We start from the raw sequence: 8,245 nt of genomic DNA, 5'->3' as shown, positions 1-8,245 counted from the left end.
GGAACCAAATTCTGAGCCCAGCAGTCCTAAACCCTCCAATCTCACAGAATCAATGGGATGCACTATATGTTTAAAAGCTCCATGCAATTGATTCGCCTAGTAACTAAAATGCTTAAGTTTTGCAAAGAGAACCAAGCAGATGCCCAGATAGTTCAAAATTCATTCCATTCTAAATTTAGACCAACTGATTCATCACATGAGGCTTGAAGTCACTTGACCTTCCTACAACTTAATTTCATGGTAAGAATTAATATTCCCCAAAGCAATACAAGGGGATAATTAATGAGACAACAAATCCAAATGAGAACTTCAAAATACATGCATGAAGCTTGTCCATGCCGTGATACGGTACACAGAGCCTTGGTGTTTGAAGTAAATACAAAATAAACAAAGGCAGAGGGACTGGAGAGGTGGCTCAGTGGTTTTGAGCACTCGTGGCTCTCACAGAGGGCCTGAGTTCGATTCCTATCATCCATGCTGTGACTCACGACCACCCATAAGTCCAGTTCCAGGGGATCCGATGCCCCCTTCTGACCTCTGAAGGTAGAGACAAGCACATGGTGCCCACACATAGATGCAGACCAAACTCTTGTGTATATAAATCAATCTGAAAACAAGATTAAGGAGAGCAGAATCTAGAAAGTGGTCTCCCTAGAGCAAGAGCTATAGAAAGGAAGCAAGCATGGAGGGTGTCTGGGAGTCATCCCTAAGAATGAAATCTGCTAAATGACCGAAATAAATCAACTTGTAGGAAGGAAAGCTGGTTGATTTGGACCCGTGATTTTGAGCTTTCAGTCTATGGTCACGCGACCCATTTGTTCTGAGCCTGCAGCCGGTAGAGACTTTATAGAAGGAACACAAGGCAGAGGACTCTGCTCACCTCACAGCAGTCAGCCAGCAAAGAGAATGAGACCTAAGGGCCATTCAAGGGCACGCCCCCAATGACCTATTTCCTTTCTCCGGGGTCCCACCTCTTAAAGGTTCCACCACATTCCCAATAACACCACAGTCTGGTAGCTAAGTCTTTAACACAAGGCCCGCGATGGAGCATTCCTAAAGAGTTAAATCCTAGCTAAAATGAGACGTGCCTAGCTGTGGGCTAGGCAGGAGTTCTCAGGAACAAGGCTCACAGCGTCGTTAGGATTCTAGAACAGTGGTTCTCAACCTAAGGGTCGTGACCCTTGGGGAGTTGCATAGCAGATATTTACATTAAAATTTATAACAGTAGAAAAATTATAGTTATGAATTAGCAATGAAAATAATTTTATGGTGGGGGGTCACTACAGCATGAGGAAGTGTATTAGGGTTGCAGCATTAGGAAGGTTGAGAACCGCTGTTCTAGCGGAATGGGACCAATGGGATGAGAATACACACACACACATATGTATACATACACATACATACATACATATGTCTGTGTGTGTGTGAGAGAGAGAGAGAGAGAGACAGAGAGAAAGGGAATTTATTACGTCACTCCTGAGGAGCTGAGAACCCAGGACTTGCTCAGTCCTGGAAGCCGATGTCTCGACAGTTCTGATCTGGTTCTGGAAACCTGGAAGTTTCCCTGATAGTCACTGAAAGCCTGGAGACGCTGGTTCTGAGAGCAGCGAAGCAGGGCAGCAGGGCAAATCAGGGTCAGGGGTCTTCCTCTGTAGCTCTCCTCCTTATGCCTCGAGACAAGGTCCCTCACTGCGCCTGGCGCTCTCACCGCTCAGTGATTGGCTAGGCTAGCCGGCCAGCAGGAACCCAGGATCCTCCTGGCTCTGCCTCCCAGTGCTGCTATTCTAGGTATGCGCCACCATGCCACGCTTTCTAAGTAGGCGCTAGGGAACCAAAGTCAGATGTGCTCGTATAGAACCTTTCCCCACTGGACCATCCCCCAGCCCCTAATTACTTTCTAAATAAACGAAGTTAATACATTTCCTATAGAAATGTCGAGGGCACAGATGGGATGAAATATAGCTTTTTCAGGAAACTACAAAGTTCTGTTTGGTTCTGCTGAAGGGAAGCGTGGGCGGAACCATCAATGAGGCTCAGAGACGGACACAAAGAAAACATCCTCAGGCCTTGTGTGATGCACAAACACTGAATGTGCCCTGTTGCATCTAGCAAGATAGTGAAACCTGAAAATGGAGCGAGAAAGGACATTCCAAGGAGAGAGACTGACAGGAATAATGTGCCTCCCAGATAACCCCTCAAGCAGGACTCCTGGCCCCAACTGCTGGGGGACTCTGGACAGAAAGCCTTCAGCAGGGTCTTTTCAGGGTCTGCCGTAGCTGCAGAGGTGCCTGAACCACAGACATGGTTCCTCAGCTTCCCACACCAGTGTCTGTGGAGGCAGGAGGTACTGACCCAGCCACCTGAGCCTGCCCTGGGCAACCCAGAGAAGCCTTTTTCGCTCCAGAGCTCTTTTGGGGTTGACACAGCTGCCATCTGGATTGACCAGCAATTCAACCACTGTCCGTATTATCCCAGCTTCTCTCCAGGTACAGAACGAGCGGGGCAAGGCACAAGAGCCAAACCTGTCGTTCTCTACCACGTCCCACCACACCACATATCTGTGACGCTAAAAATCCTCTCGTGAGAGATAATAGGAACAAACATAATGGAGAAATAAGAACCGTAGCCTGTGGATAAAAGGAATTCAAAACCAATTTCACCTTGTCAAACCTTTTCCCTTCCCTAAAATGGTTTCCTCGTCCCGGAAATGACATTCGTTACCATCTGAGGGTTAGTGGTGGGCATGAGCAAATAAGGACGAGAATGCAGAAAGCCTGTGTATTCAGATCGTGTACCTGGGAACAGCAAGCAGATAAGGCGGCTGCTCCTCCGCAGTCTTTAGAGGCGCCAGAGAAGCTGAGCGGAAGGGTTGTGCTGCCATCTAGGAGACTCAAGGGGAACTGCAGCTAGACCTCAACTGTTCGGAGGAAGGAAACCAAGGCTGAATCTTAGCTTTCAGGTCCCCAGTTCCTAGACTCAAGAACGGCAGAGTCGGAGTCAGAAGTATAAATGCATCACAACTCAAATACCGTCTTCTGGATAGAGACGCATTTCCCCGCTACCCAGACAGCTGGGACTGTGTCTAAAAGAGACAGGCGCCGGTAGTCAGCAGCTTTGCCAATGAGCCAGAACATCTACTGTTTCATTCCCTTCATTAAAAACATCGGCTCCCAAATCAGACACATAATATGCTACCACAGAAAAGAGAAAAAGCTAGGGCCTCCGGGTGTAGGGAAGCCTAGGCTATGTATAAATGGTTGGGAGAAAAGATTGCATAGGTCTGCAGTCGTGTCTTCCGTGTCTTCCTGGGCCTGGCAGGTGTGTTGCTGGGAACAGACAGTCATCCCTCTGTGACGAGACAAAAATGATCATTGCAGAAACAGGTTGAGCACTCTACATAGAGCTGGTTCCAGGACGGGGAAGATGGTCTAGCAGTTAGCAGCACTGACTGTTCTTCGAGAGGACTTGAATTCAGTTCCCAGAACCCATGCAACAGCTCCCAACCATCTGTATGTAACTCCACTCCCAGGGCACCTGACGCCCCCTTTTGGCCTCTGCAGACACCAGCCACACCCATGGTATACAGACATGCATGCAGGCAAGACACCCATACACGTGAAAAATATATAAGCAAAATTTAAGATGATTTATCTTTAAACTGATTCCCATTGCTTCTAAAATGCCACCAGGCTCACCAGACTGCAAAGGAACAAAACAACTCTAAAAACCCCAGCTTCTGGGGCTGGAGGGATGACTTGGCCATTGTGAGCATTTGTTGCTCTAGTAGCAGGCCTGGTTTTCATTCCTGCACCCGCATGGCAACTCACAGTAGTCTGTAACTCCAGTTCCAGGGGACCTAACACCCTCTTCTGACCTCAGGGAGCACCAGGCATGAACGGGATATACAGACATACATGCAGGCCACACACATAAATCTTAAAAACCATGAAAATTGAAAACCAAACAGTTCCTTTGTCAGGAATATGCCAGAAAGCAAACTCCACTGTGCCCTGGGATGGGTGGGAGTCATGAAGCCATCAGCTGTTTGTCTGGTAGGTTTGCGTCTCCTCAAATCCATACGACAGTGCTAATCCCAGATCTGATTGCATTTGCATTTAGAGCCTTTTGATTAAATATTCAGAAGGGTGAGGCCCTAATAAAATATGATTAGTGTTTAGAAGATACCAGGGTCTCTTCACCACCTTATTCCCGCCCTCTTCCATGAGCAGTGAAAGAAAATGTCCTGTGAGGCCATGTGAGGACACAAGAAAGTGACCATCTGCAAGTCAGGAAGACAGCCCTCACCAAGGAAACCGAGCAGCCTGCACACTGAGCCTGGATCTCAAGGCAAAGCTCTGAAAAGTAAACTTCTGTTGCTTAGGGTGCCCAGTCTGTGATATTTCCATAGGGAAACCCAAGATTGAATAATACATGATTTCACAGAAACCCCAAGGCAGGCTCCCTAAGTTTCCCAGAGTTCTCTTTCCAGTGCTTGATGGAAGCTGGGGATGAGTTCAGAGATCACGGAAAAAAGATGTGTGTGTGTGTGTGTGTGTGTGTGTGTGTGTGTGTGTGTGTGTGTGTGTGTATAAATGACTCATTCTCGGTGTGTGTCTGTCTGCCTGTCTGTCTCTATCTCCTTGTCTGTGTGTCTCTTTGTGTGTCTCGGTGTGTGTGTGTGTGTCGGTGTCTGTATGTCTGTCCATCTGTGTGTGTCTATGTCTGTGTGTGTGTCTGTGTTTGCAGTCACAGCTGGTTGTATGCCGAGGAACACAGGTGTAGGGAACTGAACTCCAGTCCTCTGTAAGAGCAGCAAGCTCTGCTAACTGCTGAGCTGTCTCTCCAGCCACCGTCCTGCAAAATGCTTCATCTGCTGGGGTTATGGTGTGCATGAAATGCCCCACCACACGCTCGTGTGTGGAATGCTCATTCTCCACTGGGGTTAGGGTGTGAGCCAGAAATGGCCCAGAACATGCTCATGGATGGAAGCTCCTTCTCCAGCTATGCAGCACTGGAAGCTTTAAGAGCAGGGGAGGCAGGGAGGGCTCAATGAAGGAAGTTATTAGCAGTGTGGCTTTAATGGTCAGACCATGTCCCCAGTCCCAGATCACTCTCCCCCTTCTCCCTGTCTGTTACGAGGTCAGCAGCCTCCTGTTCTGTCTCCTATAGCATGCTGCTGTGCCTCACCACGGGCCTGGGATCAACAGAGATGAGGGCTATCGACCAAAACCTCTGAGACCTGAGTCAGACACGCCTTTCCTTAATTTGTTGCCTTGGATAGTTTTCTCACAGCAATGCAAATGCAACAAGCACTGACCGTGAGCCTAAGCCTTTCACTTCATCTCTGCAGTGACAGCATCGATTTAACCCATGAGGCTGCTGAGCCTTTGAGGTGTGTCTGGGTCAACCAAGAAACTGGAGCTTCAATTTTATTGAATTTCCAAATCTCTCAACTTTAACAGCCAATGTGACCAGTGGTTACCGTATTGGTCAGAACTAGAGGAGGGTCCTTGGCACTTTCACTAACCAGCCCTAAGCTTTGGCTTGAAGCCTTACTAACACTCAGTATTCCTCATAGTCTTGAGCCTTCTGCATGAGTATGATATGTCATTGGAGAATAACAAGCAATTACTGGAAACCCCTAATTTTGTATTAGCCATTGCTTTCCCATGAATATTAACTTTTGCCTTCTTGGCAGACACTGCAGCCATCTAGGGTTTTACTCAAGTCCACGGAATCTAGTGACAAAGGGGAAAGGGTGTGGGGAAGGGAGCGTGCTGGTGAGTGGGAGGGCAGCTATTATGACATTACGATTTCACAGAGCCCTAGCTTGTTCTAGAACCCAATACAGATGTTTACAGTATAACCCTACTCAGGGGGTGGGAGGGCTCTGCATGCTTGGGAGATAACGCCAAAACCGGAACTATGTCAAGATCATCTTGGCTTGTGTGAAAAGAGATGATAGTTGATAACCCTAGTCTAAATTCTCCCCATCTGGTGCAATCGTAGGCTGTAGGTTGCTATGGCAGAGACAAGCTACAGCATGGGGGGGGGGCACAGGGGAGGCTATGAAAATTTCATAATGGCACAGAGAGGACCCTGAGGAGTGGCAAACTTCAGCCCAGAAGGAATGGGTGAGCAGTGCCACATCCACGGCTGTCTCGCCTGTGTGACAAAATGCCTCTCAGGTGGTGGCCGTCTCAAAATGAGGGGCTTGTGCTTCTTGGAGCTTGGCCCCCGGCAGTTCCCTGGCAGTCTGCTTGAGTTGAGGTGCCTGATTAGCCTCAATGACCTCGTTCACTTTGTTCCTGGCGATGGTTTCTTGCATTGACTCTGCTGCCCTTTCTTGAAACTGTTCTATTTTTCTCTTGACAAAAACTTAATCTGTTCAGGGAACCAGAAAACATTTCCACTGGCTCCTTGAATACGGAGGAACTGATGTGTCAGTTCCCTCCCTTGATTCAGGCCATTAATGTTATGATTAAGACTCTGGCTCTCTCTCTGGGGGAATTTACAGATACCCTAGAACAGAAAGAGCTCATGATAGGAGATTTGGTAGAAGATGGGCAAATTATGAAGGAAAATGTATGGAATGGCAAGAGTTACCATTTATGGAAAGGCTAGCCAGAATGAGAAACCCCTGGTGCATTTTAGATAGGAAAGAAAGGCAGGCTATTTTTGATAACATGAAGCCAGCCACTCAGTATTGGAACAAACCCTGGGGGTGGAATCCTGAAGAACGGTGTTTGGGTTACCTTGGTTACCTTGAGGGCAGATATGATTTAGGGCCATGAGAAAGCACAGTTGTTAGTGGTGTGAGACGAATTTCTAAAAGCTCTGCCCACCTGACACTGACCACAAGACTTGTTAAGAATAATCAATTGTCTGTAATCATTTTTCTATGGAAACTTTTATGTCTGCCAACTTCCTTCTGTAATCTCTTAAAAGTGATGCTTGAATTTTAGTAAAGTTGCAGCAGATTCAAATCTCATTAGAGTTGTGTCTGTCTGTCATTCGCCGAATCCTGGGTTCTCCTAAGCCTTCACCCCTGTTCTCCCTCGGTCTTCGATCTCCAAGAGAGTCAGTCCGCGGCAGAGCAGATAGGGTAGTAGAGATGGGCAGGAGAGAATGAGGTGGGACCACAGAGGCTGGGAACAAACAGCAGGACCCAAGGGCCATCTGTGACTTATATAAACATAATACATAGGGACACAGCAGCCACCAAGGCTCTAGAGCCTCAGAGCATGGGCCGACCCCAAGGCCCTGTGTTCCTTGCACAGGGTCCTGTTATAGAAATGACGTGCCCTGATCTGCATTTCTGGCAGGTGTTCTGGAGCTGTTCAGAGGCAGGGATGAGAAAAAGGACAGCAGAGAGTACACGAGGGGAGGAAAATAGGAAGATGCAAATTGCTTCCCCAAAGCCAAAGGAAGAGGGGTTTGAAAAGGAAGGTCATGGTCAACAGTGGCCAAGCCCAAAGAACTCAAGGCAATGAGGTCCCCCCCCCAAAAAAAAGTGCTTTGGTCTTTCTCTGCATTTCAGAACAAGCCAGGGGCCAGCCAGCACTTTTCTCCTGTAGGAGAGCATGAGATGGATGGAGCAAGGTAAAGGAAATTGCAGGTTTAATTTATTTACCTTTATTTCTTTTAAAAAATGCAAAAAAAGAGCAACTGGGGGGGGGCAGCCAGAGGAAGTCACTTGAGTTTCTGATGAAGGCGAAGGATGGCCTTAGAGTGCAGGAAAGAGCCAGGCAGAGCCACGCGGCAGGTGGCTGAGAAGTTCCTGGGGTGCCAGTTTTACGGATGGGACTGGGTTAGACAGCCAGTCAGCAATCCTCCGCCTCTTTAACCTAGTAAAGGATGCCTCGGAACGGTGGCTGTCATTGTTGATTGCCCTGGAGAACACCTAAGTCCCCCTCCTCCAAAAGACTGGTTGAACTGACCTCAGGAGAATGTTTCAAGATTCCGACCCAAAGGCAGGTGAAAGCTCAGCCCTAAATAAGGTATTTCCACCACCTCCTCTAAGGCTCAGGGAACATCCCAGAAGGGGTGGAGAGAATGTAAGAGCCAGAAAATAGGAGTGCTGTGACTTACTCCTCCTGTGTGCTGAAGATGGGTTGCTCTCGTTGTTAATAAGCTGACTGACCGATAGCTAGCAGGATTTTCAGGGCAGAGAGAATGCTGGGAAGAAGGGCAGAGTCTGAGAAGTCTTGAGGAGATACCCACCATGAGATGCAGAGCAAGCAGG

The sequence above is a fragment of the Microtus pennsylvanicus genome, chromosome 3 (assembly GCF_037038515.1).
Source record: "Microtus pennsylvanicus isolate mMicPen1 chromosome 3, mMicPen1.hap1, whole genome shotgun sequence".
Lineage (NCBI taxonomy): Eukaryota > Metazoa > Chordata > Mammalia > Rodentia > Cricetidae > Microtus > Microtus pennsylvanicus.
This window is presented reverse-complemented; position numbering follows the sequence as displayed.